This window comes from Pituophis catenifer, unplaced genomic scaffold (genome assembly GCF_029215685.1).
Source record: "Pituophis catenifer annectens isolate HBS135680 unplaced genomic scaffold, rPitCat1.0.hap2 SCAF_3, whole genome shotgun sequence".
NCBI lineage: Eukaryota > Metazoa > Chordata > Lepidosauria > Squamata > Colubridae > Pituophis > Pituophis catenifer.
Genome location: NW_027256883.1, coordinates 35,745,624 through 35,766,789, shown reverse-complemented (window position 1 = coordinate 35,766,789; position 21,166 = coordinate 35,745,624). Strand labels below are relative to the sequence as shown.

Here is a 21,166-nt window from a genome sequence, read left to right as displayed (position 1 = left end):
GGTAGAGAAAGATGAGTAGAAAAAAAAAATACTAAACATAATTTACAATCCTATATTGTCTTAAAATCACTGAACTTAGTGAAATGTACTTCATTCATGTAAACATGCACATACAACAATGTTGTCTGCTGGCCTATTTCCATTGGAAAATGAATAAATAAAACTTGAGGCACAGAATGAATTACTGTGCCAGTTTGTCAGGAGTTTTATATTACAGGAATGATGGACTAATGTTCCAAACTTCATTAATCTATCCTTTAAAAATAAAACTTCAAATCAAATGTTTATTTTATTTTTATTTTTTATTTTATATTGGATTTCTATACCGCCCTTCTCCCTGAGGACTCAGGGCGGTGTACAGCCAGATTAAAAAACATGCAGAACAAATATTAAAAACAATTAAAAGATATATAAATTTGGCCCAATTAAAACTCATTACCAATTAAAAACGTTTAAAACATTTAAAAAACAGTTAAAAATTTCATCTTAAGCCAGCCCGGCTTGTTTAAATAAATGGGTTTTAAGGGCGCGACGGAAGGCACTGAGGTCTTGGATTCTCCGTATCTCTGGGGGGAGCTGATTCCAGAGGGTAGGTGCCCCCACAGAGAAGGCTCTCCCCCTGGGGGTCACCAGCCTACATTGTCTGGCTGATGGCACCCCGAGGAGGCCCTCTCTGTGGGAGCGCACGGGTCGATGGGAGGTCGTTGGTAGCAGCAGGCGGTCTCGAAGATAGCTAGGCCCTATGCCATGGAGCGCTTTAAAGGTGATAACCAACACCTTGAAGCGCACCCGGAAGACAACTGGGAGCCAGTGCAGCTCGCGCAGGAGCGGTGTTACATGGGAGCGCCATGCTGCTCCCGTCACTACCCGCGCTGCTGCGTTCTGGACCAGCTGGAGCCTCCGGGTGCTCCTCAAGGGGAGCCCCATGTAGAGAGCGTTGCAATAGTCAAGGCGAGAGGTGACGAGGGCGTGAGTGACTGTGCACAGGGAATCCCGATCAAGAAAGGGCCGCAACTGGCGGATCAGGCGAACCTGACAAAAGGTCCCCCTGGTTACAGCCGTCAGGTGTTCCTCCAAGGACAGCTGCATATCCAGGAGGACTCCCAGATTGCGAGCCCTCTCTGTGGGGGCCAATGACTCGCCCCCAATAGTCAGTGATGGAGTCAACTGACTATATCGGGATGCCGGGAGCCACAGCCACTCAGTCTTGGAAGGGTTGAGCTTGAGCCTGTTCCTCCCCATCCAGATCCGTACAGCCTCCAGGCACTGGGACATCACTTCAAGGGCATCGTTGGGGTGGCCTGGGGTGGAGATGTACAGCTGGGTGTCATCAGCGTACTGGTGGTATCTCACCCCAAAGCCACGGATGATCTCACCCAGCGGCTTCACATAAATGTTGAACAGGAGAGGCGAGAGGACCGATCCCTGCGGCACTCCACAAATGAGAGGCCTCGAGGTCGACCTCTGCCCCCCTGCCAACACAAACTGCGACCGGTCGGAGAGAAAGGAGGAGAACCACCGCAACACGGTGCCTCCCACCCCCAACTCTTCCAGCCGGTGCAGCATGATACCATGGTCGATGGTATCAAAAGCCGCTGAGAGGTCTAACAGGACCAGAACAGAGGAACAACCCCTGTCCCGAGCCCTCCAGAGATCATCAACCAACGCGACCAATGCCGTTTCTGTGCTGTGCCCAGACCTGAAACCCGACTGGAACGGATCTAGATAAGATGTTTCCTCCAGGAATTGCGGAAACTGTCGTGTGACCACACTCTCAACAACCTTCGCCATAAAGCGAAGGTTGGAGACAGGACGATAGTTGGCCAATATTGCCGGATCCAGGGACGGCTTCTTGAGGAGAGGCCTCACCACCGCCTCTTTCAAGGCGGTGGGGAAGTAACCCTCACTCAACGAAGCGTTGATAACACCCTGAAGCCAGCCTCGTGTAACCTCCCGGGAAGCCAGTACCAACCAGGAGGGACACGGGTCCAGTAAACATGTGGCCGCACTAAGTCTCCCCAAAATCCTGTCCACATCATCAGGAGTCACAGCATCAAACTCCTCCCAGATAACATTCTCAAGACTATTCCTCGTCACCCTGCCCTGATCTACCCAGTCAGAGTCCAAATCCCCCCGGATCTGGGCGATTTTGTCATACAGGTATTGTCCGAAATCCTCCGCCCTGCCTTCTAAGGGATCCTCCCGCACTCCCGGATGGAGCAGGGCGCGGGTCACCCTAAACAGGGCGGCCGGACGATTCCCTGATGACGCAATAGAGGCGGAAAAGTAGTTAGACTTTGCCGTCTCTATCGCCACTAGGTAGGCCTTAATATGCGACCTTACCAGTGTTCGATCAGATTCAGCGAGACTGGCCCTCCAACCGCTCTCCAGGCGTCTTTTCCGGCGCTTCATTTCCCTCAGCTCCTCAGTAAACCAAGGAGCCGCACGGGATCGGCATCGGGTCAGAGGCCGCAAAGGCACAACTCGGTCCAAGGCCCCACCAGCCGCCCGATCCCGGGCGGCTACCAGGTCCTCGGCCGAGTCATGTGCTAGATCCTCAGGAAATGGCCCAAGCTCCATCTGGAACCTATCAGGATCCATCAGGCGCCTGGGGCGGATCCATCTAATTGGATCCGCCTCCCTGCGGCGAGGGGTCGCGGTTCGAAGATCTAGGCGAAGGAGTGAGTGGTCAGACCATGACAAGGGTTCCATGTCTATATCCCCTATAACAAGACCACTCAACCACTGGCCAGAGACAAAAATCAGATCCAGAGTGTGACCTCCCCTGTGAGTAGGGCCATGAACTAACTGGGTCAGGTCCATGGCCGTCATGGAAGCCATGAACTCCCGAGCCACCTCAGACGTTTCACCGACGGATGGCAAGTTGAAATCACCCATGACTAAAAGCCTGGGTGTATCTACTGCCACCGTGGCTATCACGTCGAGTAGCTCAGGTAGGGCTGTTGCCACGCGGCAGGGAGCCAGGTACGTAAGCAACAAGCCCATCTGAACCCCACGGCCCCACCTCACAAGGAGGGACTCACATCCGGCTATCTGAGGCACAGTGGTCTCCCTCGGACCCAGATCCTCGTTAATAATAACCGCCACCCCCCCGCCCCTCCCCTGAGCCCTCGGCTGATGGAATGCTCTGAAGCCTGGTGGGCACATTTCAACCAGAGGGATGCCACCCTCCGGGCCCAACCAGGTCTCCGTAATACCCGCCAGGTCCGCTCCTCCCTCTTGTATAAGATCGTGGATGAGGGGGGCCTTATTGACCACGGACCTGGCATTGCACAGCATCAGCCGAAGGCCCAGCTCCTGAGTATCTAAGCCACCTAGTATCCGAGCAGAGCCTTGGGGACCGGGGCAAGCAATTGCTCTCAGGCAGCAAGTGCGAGCCCCCAGCACCTGATGTGGTCCCCAGCTCCCGCCATATCTGCCCCTCCCATTCACCGTGCCGATGGTACAGCCCTCATAGATATCGTCCCCCATCCCTTTCCCAATCCCTCGTCCGGTGCCCCCCGAATCGTTACCCTGTGCCGGGCACGGCTCTGACCCTGGTGGATTTCCCCCCCAATCCGCCCTAGTCGTCTTCCCAATATCTTTAAAAGAATAATTACAACCCCCTCCCCCAGAACCCCTTAAAATCTTTAAAAATTTCCCTAAAAAGCCCCATAAATTCTTCCTTGCTCCATGCCATCTCTCCGGACTCCAAAGTCCGTCATCGAGATAGGCCCTCGATAATGTGGGGGGCCAAATCTGCGAGAGGGGAGAAACTCGCAGGGCGAGGAGTTCCGACACCGAGTACATATAGCTATCAGGGGAAACAGTCCAATTAATTGACTGTGCTTTCATCCTTGGATTTCAGAATATTAAATAGCACTCAGCTTTTCAATGGCTCAGGGAACTAAAGGTTTTTCAGGTGGTGACATCAACTGATTTGCCCATTCATCTAAGTGCATCACAAAGATGGATATAAGCATATAGAAAAAGGGCAACACCGTAACACCGTATTGTGTTGAAGCTTACTAAAAAGGATGTGAGACTACTGATGTATAGAAGTTTTGCAGCAGCAAAAGGTTTCCCCTGTCCTGTCATGATCGACTCAAGTGGGTGGCACTCATCTCTGATTCTTAGCTGAGGGAGACTGTGTTGCCTAATAGACGCTTCCATCATCATCTGGCCAGCATGAAAATGGAATGCAAAAACCTTCCCGCCAAAACGGTACCTACTTATTTATTCACATTTGCATGCTTTCAAACTGCTAAATTGGCAGGAGTTGAGGCAAATAACAGGAGCTCACCCCATCACATGACCCTTGGATCTCAAGCCTGGGCTGTCAAGTTTTCCAGCTGACAAGCTCAGCATCTTAACCTGCTGAGACATTTCATCGCACATTACAGAAGCATAATAAGCAATAAATAAATCAACAAATAAATAACATATTTTAACCTGAAATAGTTAAAATGAACCAGGAATGTGGCACAAATTCAATTTGAATTAGGCATAAAATTAATTTTGCCACACTACACAGGTTTTTTTTTCTTTGTATGGCAAATACCTGATTTCGGAATTTATGTATCCAGACCCATTGTTCCTTGGAGAAAGTAATTCTTCAATCTCTGTGGTAACCCAAATACATTTATTCTACTCAGCTGCTTTTTACTGAGGTTCTTTGAAGATTTCTAATTCACAATCTCAAAAGGCTAAGGGGTTCAACGTAATGATTTGTTGGTTTCATTTTCTGATTTTCTGTATTTCACTCTCGACTGTTTTTAGATGCTCTGCCATGTCCCTGTATTTCCATATTCCTGTTCTAGAATTATGTCCAAGAAGACAACTGGCAAACTAGAAGCTTAGAACAGGAACTGTAGGTAAAGGTTTTCAATCTTTTACTCTTAAGCATCCATTTATTATTTAGTTATTACATCTATTGGCTGTAAATAATTAAAATATATTTTATGTTTTATTTCCATGCATTTCTATGTAAAAATCCATTAGTCTTTCATTAAGCAGATATCAATAAGATTAAAAATGTAATTATGTGAACAAATTTTCCCACACCAAAGCTTTGCTGTTCACAGTTTGAAAACACATTTTTGTCTGGTTAGATGCTTTCTTCCCTTAACATTTATTAGCTTTAAAAATTATTTTAAAAGTGATGGGTAACAGTGAAGTTCATGCATCCAACTCATGAAACATACCCTGTGTGACTCAAGACACCAGCAGGGGTTTCAGAAGGTCAGACAGAAATAAATTAGTAATAAAAAACCTCTATGTCCTTCAGTGCACAAATCCCTACAACTGACAACCTACTGCCATTTGCCAGGGTGAAGTCTGCTTAAAATAATGTCTCTAATATTTATTTATTTAAAGAATGAAAAAACCTCTAGTTGCAATGAATTAATGTGATACTGCTTCTGATTTAAGTCAGTACTTGTTAGAGAACCCATATTATTACTTAATGGGCAATATAGTTACAGGGATACTCATACATTTGTGAACTCTTTTGAATTGTTAATGTTTCTGCATATATATGACCTAAAGTCCTAAAATTCAATAAAATGCAGCCCATTTAAACAAACGAGTCTTCTTCATTTATTCATTTAGAAAAATGATTCAAAGCTCATTGTGGCAAAAGTATTGAACTTCTAGCATTTCAAGCAGAAATTAAAGTCAATCAATGAGATGATAATCCCATGCAAATGTGGGAAGACTTATTTAAAAACCAGAATTCACGGTACTCACGATCAATGTTCATTCCTTACAATACATATGTGGAAATGTGTTATGGCTTAAACAAGGGAGATTTTTGAGAACTTCTGAAAAATCACAGTTGATGCTCACTAAGGTTACAAAACTATTTGGACTCTACCAGTGCACTGTATTTGAGAAGATTTTTAAACATGATTTGGGCTTGCTATAGAGTAATTCTATTTCAGATGGACATTTAAACATTTATTAATAAGAGGAATAAGATTTAAATAATGTCATGCTCAATTATATATCAAACCTTGGAATTTATCTATGAAGACTTTTAGATTTCTTTTTTTATTATTATAATTTTTTTATTTTTTAATATAATAATTCCATCTTCAATTAAACAATGTGTCATCCGGGTACAAATATCTTTGTAAAATGATAATCAAGATTTACAACAATATTCATTACATCAACATTAATTCTATAGCATTAAAATTATAATATTAATAATCATAATATTTGCTTCTTTCTCTTAACATATCTTCTTTATTTCACTATTTTTTTTCTTTTGTTTCCCTGTTTCTAACTTCCATTTTTGTTGTCTAACCATTGATAAAATAAGTCCCATGTCATATAATATTCAGTTTGTTCTTTCTCCTTAATTGCTAGCGTTAATCTATTCATTTCTGCACATTCTAATATTTTCCTGATCACATTCTCATCTGTAGGGATCTCTTCATTTTTCCAATTTTGTGCAAATACAATTCTAGCTGCAGTTAATATATGAATAATTAAATATGCATTCCCCTTACTATATTTTTCAAGTAAAATCCCCAACAAGAATATTTCTGATTTTAAATCAATATGCTGCTTTATCATTTTTTCCAGCCATGCATGTATTTTTGTCCAATATTTTTTGGCTTTTGAACATGTCCACTGTACAGAATGATTCTGTACAGGTTAAACCTTTATTTAAGTGATTTGCCAAGATAAAGCTTTTGTAATATACATTATGTATTTAGGATTGTTTTCTTATTAGTTTATTTTCTTTTTTGGTATTTTTATAAACATTGTGTATTTTTAATTCTACTTGTTGGTATTTATAGTAACAAATCAAAAATATTTTGGTACTTATGTCTACCAAAAAAAGCCAGATTGGAAGCCGTCGCAGCCAAAAATGGAGCTGAGGAGCCTGTTTTTGCTGGCAGAGTGCTCAGGCCACCACAGCCACCCCTGACATGAGTGATGTCAATCTGGCCACTCCCATCCTGGGCACACCCACCCCAGCCCCCCAAGGTCAAACACAACCCTGATGCAGCCCTTGATGAAATCGAGTTTTATACCCCTGGTGTAGAGGTTATGGTTAGGGTTAGGTGATTTTGCCTAGGTGATTTTGGGTCAGTCACTTTCTCTCTCTTGCTCAGCTCAGCCCACTTCACAGGGTTGTTGTTATAAGGAAAAGAGGAGGAGAAAAGCTCAGGTATGTTTCCTGCCTTGAGTTAATTATAAAGTATTAAAAGTAGGATTAAATTCTAATAAATAAATTAAATAAATAAACTATTTTTACATCTGAAGTAACAATTAATTCATCCATACTTTAGTTTCTGCTTTTTCTTGAGTATTTCTATTATCTTTTAACATTCTTATCCAGTTTTTTCTTTCAGAAATATTAATCATATGTTAATGTTGTAAATTTTATTATGCTATACTATTAGAATGTATATTCTATTATAGAACAATTGTACAGACTATCATTTTAATTATCTCTATAAGATTCACTTATTTCAACAGGACTTTCTAACATATTCTCCATTTGGGTTACAATAATAGCAAGACAAAAACCCTCTAAATTAAGATATCTGGAAACTATTATAAAGCTATTTGCAATTAATGTTAATGTGCAATAAATACAAGATGAATGCCAAAATCTGAGTCTGATTTCTCTTAATATGACATTAAAATATCTTTAATAATCCTTATTTCCTGAAAATACTGGGGGTTTTGATTTACAGCAGAATTAGATATTTTGCTAATCTCACAAGGGAGCTGCTAATGACTCAATCCCTGTGGAATAAACCTAAGTACAATGCAAATACCCATATTTAAGCAAGACCACTTCCAAGGTCATTAACCATAAGGGCCTGTACATTTACATGTGATAGATAATACAATCACTGTGTCATGAAACATGTTTGATTATTATTCCTCAGACTCATTAATTGCTGTGTCTGCCTCTTAGTGGTGAGCTATTGAATCAAGGAGGAGATACAAAGCCGCTAAATACTGGCAGCGCCTTGCTAGAAAAGCTCCCTGCTTGAAAAATCTCCAACTCAGCAAGTGTAAAATGGATTTAAATGTTCTTTATAATACACAATGCAGAAACAAAATTAATACTCTCAGATGTATGAAAAAGTTTAAAGTTACTAGTTTGGAACTGCATGTTAGCTAGAAGGAAACTGATGACATTGTGTGGGTCAGTGTAGTTAAGGATGATCATAGAAACCTATGCGCCAGTCCAGGTGGATCTCACTTATCAACTGCGTCATTCAATGACCATTCAGAGTAACAGTGGTACTGAAAAATAAGTTTATGACCAATGCTCATATTTACAACTTTTGCAGTGTTCCTCAGACATATGATTGCCATTACATTCAGTACATGTTGTTCTTGTCTGATCTATCTCTTTTCTTTTTCTGCCATGCAGAATGCAGAGATTGGAGAGATTAAAAAGAGTAAAAAGGCACATAATGAGGAATACACATTGAAAGGAATGCGGTGGCTCTGGGATCCCTGAGTGCACTTGGGGCTGGGAACCACCAGCGTACTTTGTAAACAGATCAGTGTATTTTCCATTGTGTGCCTGCTTGCTCTCTTGCAATTCCTTTCCCTCCTAATCTCTCCACTTTGCTGGGCGGGGGGGGGGGGGGTTGGAGAGAGAGAAAAATTGGGTTGGGCAATTGCCAACAGAGATAATTTTTTCTTCTTCCCCACCATTGGAGAGTGAAGAGATTGCTTTAAAAAAAGGGAAGGGGATAAACAAAAAACAAACTATCGCTCCACTAGTTTTTTTTCAATATGTATTCCCCATTGTATACTCTCTTGTAATACCTTCCTGTCCCAAAAATATAAATATCAACACTATTTCCCCTTCCGCTAATTATTCCAGCACTGAGGTGAACATGCCAGAGAGAGGAGGTGTGGAGGAAAATCTGAAGTAAAATCATTTAGGAGGCAAACAAACGGGCAGGTATGAAATTGATTAGTTTTGTTAATTACAGGCAGGAGCTGCAAGCTGGCTATCCTAGTGTCTAGGTAAGCATTCCAAAGGGTGGGGGGAATGGCGAAAGGAAAGCAAAGTCATCATGTGATTTCCATGTATTGGTTGTTTCATTTAACAACGGAGCTGGTGGTCCCAATTAAGGTTGCTAAATGATGACCTTTTTATAGTATCTGTCAACTTGCAAAGCTTTCAAGTTGCCATGAGCAGGAGGGAGAGATAAGAGTTTATGGAAAGAAAACATAAACAGTCATAGAGAAGCAGAACAAACTAAAACAACATAGATTACTAGAACCAAAGCAATGGACATTATTATGAATAAGTGAATTCTATATCACTGCAAAACGTTTTAATGTGCTATGTAGTATTTATTATACTTTGAAATGTACAAAAATATTGAATAATGTTCATATTTGGCTTTGGCATGAAACCGATAAAACATCTCTAAACTTTTAGACTGATGTAGCTAATTATTTATTTTCTTTTTTCTTTTCAGGGATACAACAATCCTGTAAAGCAGTTTAAGAAAAGAATGTGACTGACCCAACACAGCTCACAGATGAGTGAAAACTAGAACTAGGTTTTATTCCTCTATTTTAATTTCAATCTGCATCCTCCTAGGCTTTTTAGATTACAGTTCTTTACATTGGTGACACTTTCCAAACTATCTGGAAAGGCACAAAATGGGAAGTACAGTACTAGAACAGATAGACACAAAAACATTAATGGAGCAACTCTCCCAAATATGTGCAGACTGAAGGCAAACCAACGATGAGAAGTTAACTAACTATGATTTAGTGTAATCTAAATTTAATTCAATGTCATTAATATGATATTGCTTATATATCCATTTTGTCATGTTCAAAATTAGAATTTAGTAACTCTAGATTAATTCTAAAGGCTGTTTTAAAGGCACATGTATCTTTAAAGCCACCAATGGTACATTCTTATTATACATCCAACTGTTTCTATTAAGTTGAGTGATATTCAACATCACTGTTTCAACTTTAAATTAGTAATATGTATCTAAATCACAGCTATACAATCAAACTAGACAGGCTTCACTAAAATGAATGAGAGCAATCAGAGAGAGAAAACCAAATTTATTATCCTGTATGACATGAATTCTGCTGACAATAGCTTAATATATTCACCAGCAAAATCCTTTTTAAAAAAAAAAATTTCATAATAAAAAAATAGAGGTTGCCAAATATATAGAGAGTGGTCTCAATCACCTCCTATTTCATCATAGGCAAAGTCCACAAAGATTTTTTAAAAAAAACTAGTTCAAAGCCTGCTAACCCTCTATGTATAGAATACAACACAGTTCTTTTCACAATATGCGTTCCTGCTGAATAACTAAGCAAGCTGTATCCAATCTCGGTGAAGAATTAAGGTAGGTTTAGTTAATAAAAAAAGATCATATTTCAAATAATATTTTGTTTTCTGCCTCAGTGAAAATGTTTTTCACCTGCTACTAATTTTCTTCTTGGTTAGTAGAACTGTTATTTGTCTAAAGTGAGAATGAAGAAAGATTTTATGCTTGCTAGTGAAGCCAGATCTGGAATGCATGCAAACTAATGGGCAAATGGTACTGATCAATCTGTTCAAAACTGTTGAAAATTAAGATGGTAATTCAATTATAGCCTCCCAATATGACATGGAGCAACCAGAGCTATTTCCATTTGTGCAAAAAGAAAGAAAAAGAAAACCTCTTTCATTCTCCATATGCTGGAAGTTTACAAACTGATACTCTCCAGTCCAATTATCTCCCCACTCCCCATTTTAATCTATGTTTCTGGTTTTTCTTTTGAAGAAATGTTTTTTTATAAATTAAATGCACTGAATTAAATTTTGAACAAGTATCACCCGACAAACAATTCAGCACTATGCTTTTGCTTTTCTGTCTGTAGCAACTTAAGCTTTTTGAAGTGTTGGCTTCACTCCAGTAAAAGGTTGGCATCTAATTTTATCAAAGATTTGCTTAACAGGAATTTGGCAGAAAGCACAAGCTGCTTTGTTTAGTACTGGTTACATTATTGTGAGAGGTTCTAACAGTTTTACAGCTATTTTAAAAAAACAAACTCCAGTCTATCAGTGTTAAAAATGTCACTTATATTTCTCCATGTGTAACAGTAGTTTCAGGAATGAGTTATATTATGGAGCATATTAATAAATAATTCAGAATGATCACTGCACCTGTATTTTCTTATATATAATCTTTACATTTTAAGTACCAGTACTTCCATTCCATTCAGTACTCTGCCACTAAAATTAGTTCAAATAGGGGATCTTCTCTTCTTTCAATGGGCCTATCCCAGAATCCATGGAAAATGCTACACATAAAATTGGGATGCTTCCTGAACGAGATTAAACTGCACCATACAGAACTGAAATGAAGCAGGAGGGTATCCCAAAGTCGCAGAAGAATTACAATACTGAACAATAACGCTTTATGTGAACATGTGACATACTCAAATATTTTAAAAATACAATTCCTCCTCATTTTCCAGCAGTACCGTTGAACCAGATGCCTACTGTCTTCTCAATTCCGATAATTATGTGAAAATGCATATGTGCATAAAAAGCTAATTTTATATAGAAGCCCAAATTTAAAAGGCCTTTTTTGCTATAGGAAATAGATACTGCAGATGACAACAAATGTGGTTCTTCATTGCATCAAACAATCGACTACAGGGATGTCAAACTTATGGCATGCGGGCCAGATGCATCACACGCTGGCCACGCCCATGCCCGGTTTAGCGAAGGGTGAAAAAGTCCCGATATGTCACGCGATGCCGCTGTGATGTCGCAAGTTTGACACCCCTGATCTACTATGACTTACCAAGTTTCAAAGAGAATCAGAAGCCAATAAAGGAGAATATTTGTAGCTCAAGGTTGAAATGAGGGTTCTTCTCTAAGCTTGGTTGTTTTCTTGTGATTGGAATTAGAAGCAGAAATGGAAAGCAGAAAAAAGCCCGTGGAGAGTCAATCCAGTTTATGTTGTTTTTCTCATCTTAATTTGGATCATAGGGAAATTATTAGATAAAAACTGGCAAGATCAACCAAGTTCTTTGCCAGACCAAAGAACATAATCAACTTCAGATCTTGAAGAATAGATTTACATAAGAGCTATAAAGACCTAGACTGCCTGGTGAAGATAAAAAAACTTGCAAAAGAAAAGACTTACTGAAATCAATGGGACAAAATAGTCATACCAGTTAGGGTTCACTAAGTCTAATCTAAGCATGACTAGATCTGGAAACTACATTACAAATTTACACAGTTTTACCAGGTAACAGTAACAAAGTTGGAAGGGACCTTGGAGGTCATCTAGTCCAACCCCCAGGAGACCTATACTAGGGATTCAAACCGCCAAACTGCCAACCTTTCTGATTGACAAGCTCAGTGTCTTAGCCACTGAGCCACCTAGCCAGGCCTAAGTTCAAGAATGCATGGCAATATCTACAAGAAAATATCATGCTATCATGTGCAGATCAGGTCAACCTTGAACTGGGAGCAGGAGAGAGGCATAACCGAGGTGGTGCAGTGGTTAGGGTGCAGTACTGCAGCTACTTCAACTGACTGATAGTTCAGCAGATCAGTGGATCAAATCTCACCGGCTCAAGGTTGACTCAGCCTTCCATCCTTCCGAGGTGGGTAAAATGAGGACCCAGATTGTTGGGGGCAATGTGCTATTTAGTATACTGTCTTTGGTGTAAGCCGCCCAGAGTCCTCAGAGAGTGGGCGGCATAGAAATATGAATAATAAAATAAAATAAAAATAACAAGTTCAAACTCTATGTAAAGAATATCCACATACAATTTATGCGATCCTAAATGTGTTAATTTTAAAAGTTATGCTACAGAAATTTGGATTTCAGAGGCTCGGTGCTATTGCTTTCCCTATCTTAAGAAAAAAAAAACAGCATCAATTTTATGCAACTTTCAATGTCAGTCCAAACACTTTAATGTTCTTCCTTGTAAATATCTGACTAACTCTTGTTTACTTTCTGAACACATTTTTCAAAGCTTAAAATAAGAAAAACAGAGAAATCTGTCCTCAGGTGCTGCACAAAATTCAAAATAAAATACTTTGGGGCAACTAATTAAATAACAGATTAGAATAAGAGTTGGAAAGGACTTTGGAGTCCTAGTTCTAGTCCAATCCCCTGCTTAAGCAGGAGACCCTATCCCATTCCAGACAAGTGGCTGTCCAGTCTCTTAAAAACCTCCAGTGATGGAGCACCCACAATTTCTGAAGGCAAGCTGTTCCACTGGTTGATTGTTCTCACTGTTAGGAAATTTCTCCTTAGGTCTAGGTTGTTTCTCTCCTTGATTAGTTTCCATCCATTGTTTCTTGCCTTCTTGTGCTTTGGAAATTAGGTTGACCCCCTCTTTTTTGCAGCAACCCCTCAAATATTGGAACACCACTAATATATAGTCCTTGTAATCCTTTTCACTAAAAGATTAAACCAATGACTCTCTATCTTTTTTTTGCTCTGGGAGAGGGTCATCTAATTAAATTAAAATAGAAAGGTTGTTGTTTTTTTTGCTGTCACCACAAATATTCAGCAATCTATACATACAAATACACCAATAAACTTATGAAAGAAGGTACTTTATGGACTAACATCAGTAATAATAATAATAACTAGTATAGGATAACTAACCCAACCTCTTGACTGTGAACTGCCACTATATATAATAATAAATAATAATCTATCACTGAGAAGATCAGTCTGAAATCATAAAACTACTCAAACTCTCTAATAACATGAAAGATGACTGGTGAGTTATAAAGGTATAAATGTCATCTCCATTTATCTGCTTTAAAAGGTTGGGGAATTCTCCAATGAAGGTGTGAAGAATAAATAAAATGTTAATTTAGGGAGAAGAGAAGGTGGGAGTTATTCATCTCTGGAATGCACTTTAGAGATCAAGTCATCTGCTGCATTCTATTTCTCAAAAGCACTTACATATTATGATGACTAAGATTTATTATTAGGTATAAAACATCAAATAAATGTGCTTAAATGCTTCAAACTTTAAACTGTGGAATAACCCTTGATTATGAATCTATAGTCCTTCCTCATTCTCAAATTAAGGATATTTCTTGGCTATTGTTGTCAAGTGACAGACATGGACATAAACATGTGAACACATCCTAGATTCTATCACATAGGGTTTTTTAAAAACAACAACATGCAGGCCTCATCCATAAGAGCAATGCATGTTTTCTGAAAATGCAGCTTCATGACGATAGTTTCAGAATGCCAATCATTTGGGAGAAAAAGATTTGTTTTATAGCCCAAGAAAGGTTATGTCCCTTAACTAAGTTAAGGTCAACAGGATAACTTTTTCTGAAGATGGCCCTGCTGTCAGAGGCTAGGGTGGGGTTTTTTTGGGAATACAGGAGCATTTTTCTGCATTGTCCCCAGGCTACATTATGTTAGGCTCCCACTGTGTGCTTGGCTGTTAATTGTTAAATGATTTAGGATTTAATATTTACATTTACTTTGTTGTTATTTTTAATCTGTTTTAAACATCTTTATATTCTGTTTTTGTTTCTAAAGTTTTTAAGCTACCATGAGTACATGACAGCACAAAATGTGAGATTAAATCATACAAACCAAATAAATACACAAACGTTTTATTTAAACAGGTGTCATTATGATATATGCACTCTGTTCAAAAAATTATTGTAATGTTTTACAGGTGATTTTCTAAATCATGTCCATATTAGCATATTCTAGAGAAAATAAGAATGTCATTTTTTATTGCATAAAGCATGTGTGTGTGTGTGTGTGTGTGTGTGTGTGTGTATGTATGTATGTATGTATGTATGTATGTATGTATGTATGTATGTCTGTCTTTGGTTATTTGGGTTTTCTCCCGTCTAAAATTGGAAGTGTCTTGGCGACATTTCGACGAAGTCTCATTCGTCATCTTCAGGCTGGTGTTTTCGGCTTCGTGAGCACAAAGCCGAAAACACCAGCCTGAAAATGACGAATGAGACTTCGTCGAAACATCGCAAAGACACTTCCAATTTTACACGGGAGAAAACCCGAATAACCAAAGACCTACATACAAACACCCGCGAAAACCTCAGAATATATATATATATATATATATATATATATATATATATATATATATATATATATATATATATATATATATATATATATATATATAATAACTGGCTTCTGTATTCAAAATGTCTATTTTAAAAATAAAAAATTAAAACATAAAAATTCATATAAAAATTCAGTAATAATGTTCATTACAAATTTTTGCCCTCTGTATAGTTTGTTCATTTTAATAGATATTTATTTATATGTGCAACATATCTCAGAACTGTGACTCCTATTTACTACATGACCTTACTTTAAAGAAGAAAAAAAAAAACTCAGATTAGGTTGATTATTAGCCTAACCCAAGTCCTTAGATCTCATGCTGCAGTCACTGATGAGTATCAATATGATACTGATATTAACAGAATTGTTCTGAAGTGCACCAAATACAGATAAGCTGTCTATTTTCTGATGAACAGTTGTAAAACAGTGTAAAAAACTGCAGGGCATATTGTACACATTAAACCAGGGATGGGTTCTACTTACCTTTACTACCAGTTCGCAGCGGGGCCATGACCTCTTCTGCACATGCGCAGAAGCATTTTGATGAGATCAGTCAGTGGGCGGAGCCTCCCAACGGTTTTACTACCAGTTCTATAGAACCAGTGCAAACCAGGGCAACCCATCACTGCATTAAACATAAAACTAATCTTTGCAGGTAGAGAACTGAAAATAATTTACTTAACTTTATACAGACTACAGTACTTTGAACCTCTGAGAAGGTCACACTTCCTACTAGTTAAATGTATTGGTGGGAGGGGAAGGAAGTTTTGATAGAACTTTGAGAGGTGGTAGTAAAATTTCAAAAGAAAAGGAAGTGTTGATGCTAAGATTGTCGAGGATATCTTCCAACCAGGACACTAAAATTACACATACCTTGATCATCTAAAAGCAACACCAGAACACTGGTAGGCTTGATTTTTACTAAATAATAATAATCCTAAACTATCTGATATCTGAGTCAGATGGAAATCTGTAATATTTGTTTATCAGATTTACAAACTTCCCATTTCCCAGGACTTTTGTTCATCTTATTCACTGTCAATTATTCCTCATATAATTTCAAGTGACAAAGCTGCTGCTGTAAATATATCCATTTAATAAATCCACTCAATTAACCTAAATATATTTTTATTTGTTAGTTGTTTGATTAGCCATTGTGGTATTACATGCATGGTAATACGTTAACAAGGAGGAGATGCAATAACAGTTGCAACATAGAGGGAGCTCTTGGGGTTATGGTGGGATCTCTGTCCTTGGGACCTCATACTCCATAACAGAAAAAGTGGTGGGAACAACTTATGGAAGCAATTTGACTTTGCTTGTGGGAAGTTGACAGGGAAGGTTGCAAATAGTGATCATGTGACGATCTCACCCAGCGGCTTTACATAAATGTTGAACAGAAGGGGCGAGAGGACCGACCCTTGTGGCACCCCACAAGCAAGGCGCCTCGGGGTCGACCGCTGCCCCCCCGGGTCAACACAGATTGCGACTGGTCAGAGAGGTAGGAGGAGAACCACCGCAGAATGGTGCCCTCCACCCCCAGCCCCTTCAACCGGTGCAACATGATACCATGGTCGATGGTATCAAAAGCCCCTGAGAGATCTAACAGGACCAGGATAGATGAGCAACCCCTATCCCGAGCCCTCCAGAGATCATCCACCAACGCGACCAATGCCGTTTCCGTGCTGTGCCCAGGTCGGAAGCCAGACTGGAGCGGGTCTAGATAGACAACTTCATCCAGATACCGGGAAAGCTGGCGCGCCAATTGAAGTACACTGCCAATGCTTTTATTTAAGAATTGCTAAAGGAGGAAATGAATCTGTTGGTATGCTTATCTAGCAAAAATAAATATAATCAGGCCATTTTTCCAATAATAATTATTGCTTGTACAACATGTGTTGTTTCATAAGTAATATGAATTAAGAAAAATTCACATCAAGTAAACATCTTGAAAAAAATGTTGCATTTTCTAGTTAGAGATTAATTATGAATGTATATGATTTTCACCTTTTTTATTATGTGAATAATACCCCATGAAGGTAGTTTTGAATGTTTACATTTTGAATAACTTAAAAGTGTAACAGTGCATTGAACTGTACATGCAAGGATTGTCAATAGAAAACAAAGATAGGCTTATGATTTAAAACATGGACAAGTTAATGATTATTGCTTGAGAAAATAGACATTCCTTTTTATTTTATTCTTTAAAAATATGGTGAAGTATTTTGGTAGATGTACTTTTATTTTTTAATTGGAAACCTGCTAGAATACAATAACTTATAAAGGAAAATGCTTTTAAATCATGAACAGAAAGTGCTTTCTGTGGTGAGAAAGTGAAGAGACCAGAGTGACAGGCATTTGACAACTCACTAAGCCATTTCCCACAAAGATTCTGTTCAACTTTCTCCTTGGTGCTCAGTGATCCAGCACAGAGCTTCTTGCTCATTCCAAAAATTCAGGCAGCCAAGATATTAAGCTGAACCTTACAAAAGAATATGGGTAGGAAGCCAAAATCACAAGCTCCTTGAAACTCTAAAGGTATAAGTGAGAATTACAGATAATATCTGCTGAAGTTCAGTAAGAATGAGGCAAGCGGTGATCAGCTACAATCTTGGCAAAAAGAAAACAAAGCTTCTGTTTTTCAAGCTGAAATAAATAATGAAGGTGGGGAAATGGGAAAGGCGCACATGATCGGTGTCTAGTAATTGTATCCCACAGCTAGGGGTAGTAAGGAAATAACTTGGCAAAAACATTATCTTGAACAGAGTTTTGGCACTATAAGAATAAAATATATCCTTAATGTGTGTCAGCACACTGCATATACTTCCTAGCTGAGAGAATGTAGGCTGTAATATGTGGCTTGCAAAGTAGAGTGTAGGTATTTAACATGTACAGAATAGTATCGTCACTCTTAGGGTAAACTGGGCTGTTGTTTTTGTTGTGCTTGAGTCCTACTGTCCAAAATTTGCCAACACTGACTGGTATTGTCTTTACCATTAATAGGGAATGTAGCATGTGTACAACTAAGACTAAGATCCTAGTTTATGTCTTCTCAATCTTACTCAGTAGCATTCATATAATATATACTATATGAAAGCCCCAATTGATCAAAACCATGATGGGTGGCAGAGGTCAATATCTATAGGTTCATTTAGCATATGGAATATTTTATTTTGTGCCCAAACAGTTGAGACTCTGGGCAGTGTACAACAAAGCACAGTAAGACAATGAGAGATTTTTTAAAAATTCAATATCAAATAATATAACAACTAATATAATATTCAATCAAGATCAAAGCATGTTGAAAGTAGGTGATCTTAATGGGCATGAAAAACCAGGTCTGGACTTAGCTTGTTTATGGGTACAAACTCTGAACAGACTCTAAACTAGTCCCTCTTTTTAGCCTTTCTGCTGCCTCTGCCCTCCTACAGGAGCTTCTACTTTCTTAGAACACTGGCTAAGTTTACAAATGCTGTGCAAGATTTGTTTTTATTTAGATCACAATTATAATACGAAAATATCTGAGTACTGGTTGTAAAGGGTAATTTATTCCAATCTATTACACCTGCCACATATTTCAGTGGTTTTGAAGGCTATACTATACATCAATGGGATTTGGATGACACTCCTTTTAGACCTTTAGCTTTACCACTTGAGGATGTTCCATTCATGAGGAATTCCCTTGCAATTGTAGCTGTATTCTTAGTGGCAGGAGATATACTGAAAAAACAAATAGATGTCTGGCTCATTTCCTTGGATGTCAGATAGTTTATGGAGGCACTGGGGGTGTTTTGTTGCAGCTGGTTTCCATTGATAAATGTCAGGAGGCAGATGAAGATTTCCCCTGGGTGCCAAAATTAAGAGCAAAGATCATTCAAAATTTTCATGTAATTTTAATATGTATTCAATTATTTGTAATTTTAAACGATGTCTTTCCTTCCGTTACTTAGTATATACAGTAATCCCTCCCTGTTTGGTTAGGTAAGACACTCCAAACTAAAATGTGTAATCAGGCAATTTGTGTTCTCTTCTTAATAGCCATCATTGTCTATCAGCCATCATCATCCCATAAGTATATCCGCTTTTTACAAAATATAATTAAATTTATTTTCAGTGTGATTCACTAGACAGAATATCAGATCTGGGTCTATGTTTTATAGGTTCACCACTTTGTCTGGGCACTCTTGGTGATGTGGAGGGGCCATAAGGTTTACTTCAGTGAGCTTCAACTTTGCACATTTACAGTCCAAGGTCCAAACCATAGTATTTAGCATATGTAAGCATATTTCTGCTTCAAGCCTTAGGGAATTATTGCCCTCTATAAGACAATTTCATAATACAATTCAATGTAGCAATTGTCTAACCTCCTTTTTATTACATAAATAATATTTTAACACATATATTAGTTGTTGATAATATGAAGTTCTACAATTGTAGATCTAGACTTAAGAAAAAACTCTATTTTAAGGGTTTAAGCGAAGTACTTGGGCCAACAGTTTATTTTTCACAACATGACTAAAAAATGCGGTATCAAATCACATTATAACAAATAAAAATTCAGACTGAGAAATATGAAAATATTACTTTACAACTATGAGATTAATGGACACCAACCTATACTGTTTTCAAAAGTGCTATATAAATTTATGGATGTTGCCACTAATATACAATAGCTAACATGGATAGATATTATATAAGTATTTAATGTGTGTGTCAATATAGTTGCTGAGGGACACAATTGCACTCAATATGCTTCTCATAAGTACAAATAGATCTCAATGAGAACAGAATATAGGATTGATGGGTCTTTGGCCTAATCCAGCACAATTCTTCTTTTATTTGGGGGGGAAATCCAAGCTGGGTATCCATGGAAAACTCAGCTGGCAGCTGCAATGCACTGTCCCTAATGCACAGCATATTGAATTTATTAATTTCATTGTGCCTTACCTGCCTTCCACCTATTATATTCAGGAAAATACTCATCTTTTTGTTCTATAACAAGTAGTGAACTACAGTGGTAAAGCAAGATTTTCTTGATATATCTATAGAAAAACAAAACAAAAGGCAACACTAGCTCAGGGAAACTGGAAGTGCTCATGTTTCCTTTGAATTGGACCAGTGCAAATTCAGTTAACATAAAAGCACTCCAGATATATAAGGATGCCGCATCTTTAATAACAGAACTGAAAAATACAGAAATAATAGAATATGGTGAAAGAGCACCCATTTAAAATTCCTGTACAATACTATAAACCTTCTAAAACCACATCAAAAAGTACAGATGTCTTGTTCACTGATGTAATATCACTTCAAACAAACATTTCACATGCTCTCTCAGCCTTTTCAGTGTTTTTACATGATCCACCCAAATATCTAACTGCTGTCTGGAACAATAGTTGGGAATTCTTCCAGATTACTAATCTCTTTAAAAGTTAAAACAACTAATATGCATCACAGGATGAAGAAAAAGCTATCTGTCATAATATCCCATATGTTTCTAAATTGCATCCACATTATTGTAATATGATCATTCAATTAGCAATAATGACAACAACTTTCCACTTATGTAACACCTTCTATTTTGAGGTTTTTGGAACCTATACAGTATACACAAAAACAAATTATGTCACCCAATACTCTTTTGAGGTTTCTGCTATCCATATTATCTAGAAATAACATTTGAAATATAATTGTCTCAGTCCCTATCATAAATGAAATATTTTTACTTCATTGACATTTTAAATACTCATTTTTGAATTCTCACTTTTATATGTTTAATGAATAACAAAAGTACAACAGTGTAACACATTAATTTCAATTCTGCTTTTCTATTAAATTAACTAGCCTCTTTCCATTTTAAATTATCAATAGTATTTAATAAAAATAATTGAATTAATTTCCACTTTCTTGTTACTAAGTGTGTTTGCTTCATTTTATAAAGAATATGAGGAACTATAAAATAATTATCCTTGCAAAGCACCCTGATGTTGTCACTGTAAATATTATCCATCTTATATCTTACAATTTTACAATTAATTTAATTGTAA

The 21,166-nt window shown here is 38.2% G+C and overlaps 1 protein-coding gene across 2 annotated transcripts in view; it reads right to left on the bottom strand.

The window, feature by feature from the left end:
* The window catches only part of STAU2 (staufen double-stranded RNA binding protein 2), a 133,869-nt gene that overhangs the window by 71,809 nt on the left and 40,894 nt on the right, over positions 1–21,166 (bottom strand). For both annotated transcript variants that reach the window (XM_070942204.1, XM_070942205.1), the window contains exon 5: positions 4,304–4,374. The gene's annotated coding sequence lies outside the window, so the exon portion shown is untranslated. The remainder of the gene's footprint in view (positions 1–4,303; positions 4,375–21,166) is intronic.